The 1,421-nt window shown below is 53.8% G+C and overlaps 1 pseudogene; it reads left to right on the top strand.

The window, feature by feature from the left end:
* Positions 1 to 357: 357 nt before the first annotated feature.
* LOC101285182 (actin, cytoplasmic 2-like) overlaps positions 358 to 1,421 on the top strand; it is a 1,508-nt pseudogene continuing 444 nt past the window's right edge.

Here is a 1,421-nt window from a genome sequence, read left to right as displayed (position 1 = left end):
AATGTTATCAGCTCTGCCTTTAACACAGTTTTCATGCTTAACTTTCCTTGTTCATATCTCTTTCAGGTTAGCAGACTATATTTACATCTGGGAAAACAAACAAACAAACAAAAAAAACATCTGGGGTGATTATCTGGCGGGGGAGGCGGGCAGCGCGTAGGTGAGGGTTTCTAGTGTTTGGAGGACTTTTCCGAATTTTCCAGGTTTTCTATAATCATTTATCACCAGAAAAAAATGAACATAGAAACAACAGAATCTGTTCTTCAGAGATGTTAATTCGGTTATTCTCAGTGTCCTTCATTCCTAAGTATAAGATGCCTGTATCTGTATCTGTCAGCATCTAATCTTCTGGAAGGTATGACCCTGGCTCATAAACATCCCACACAGCCTAGGCATTCCAGCAGTGTCTGCTCAGTTAAATTTAGTTCAAGACTCGCCGCACCAGACAGCCTCTGCTTGTCCTCTGGCTGCTCCACGTTGCTGCTGCCTCGGCCCATCAGTAGCAAAGAAGAAATCTCTATGCCCCTCATCCGCGATCGCTCTGGCACGTGCAAAGCTGGCTTTACTGGGGATGACGCCTCTCGGGGGAGTGAGTTTCCGTCCATCATCGGCCACCCCTGACAACAGGGTGTCACGGTAGACTTGGGACAGTCACGTGGGCGATGAGCCCAGAGCGAAGCTCAGCATCCTGACCCTCAAGTGCCCCATGGAGCACGGCATCATCACCAACTGGGACGACGTGGTATGGAGAAGATAGGCACCAACCACAGCTTCTACAATGAGCTGCGTGTGGTCCCCAAGGAGCACCTCCTGCTGCTGACCGAGGCCCCCCTGAACCCTGAGGCCCATCCTGAGAAGATGACTCAGATCTCCTTCGAGACCTTCAACACTCCGGCCGTGTGCATGACCGTGCAGGCTGTGCTGTCCCTGTAGCCTCTGGCCGCACTACTGGTACTGTCCTGGACTCTGGAGACGGGGTCACCCACACTGTGCCCATCTACTAGGAGTACGTGCCTCCCCCCCGCCCCACGCCATCCTGCGTCTGGACTACGGTGGCCGGGACCTGACCGACTACGTGAAGATGCTCCCGAAGTGTGACGGCTGTTTCACCATCACCGCCCAGTGGGAAATCATGCGTGACATCAAGGGGCAGCTCTGCCATGTTGCCCTGGAGTTGGAGCAGGAGATGGCCACGGCTGTTTCCTCCTCCTCCCTGGTGAACAGCTGCGAGTTGCCCGACCGTCAGGTGATCAGCATCCACAGTAAACAGTTCTGGGGTCCAGAGGTGCTCTTCCAGCCCTCCTCCTGGGTATGGAGTCCTGTGGCATCCGGGAGATCATCTTCAACCCCATCCTGAAGGGTGACGTCTGGGGAGACCATCATGTACCCCACAATGCCCGCAGGATGCAGAGGGAGATCAC

This window comes from Orcinus orca, chromosome 5 (assembly GCF_937001465.1).
Source record: "Orcinus orca chromosome 5, mOrcOrc1.1, whole genome shotgun sequence".
In the NCBI taxonomy this organism is placed as follows: domain Eukaryota; kingdom Metazoa; phylum Chordata; class Mammalia; order Artiodactyla; family Delphinidae; genus Orcinus; species Orcinus orca.
This window is presented reverse-complemented; position numbering and strand designations above follow the sequence as displayed.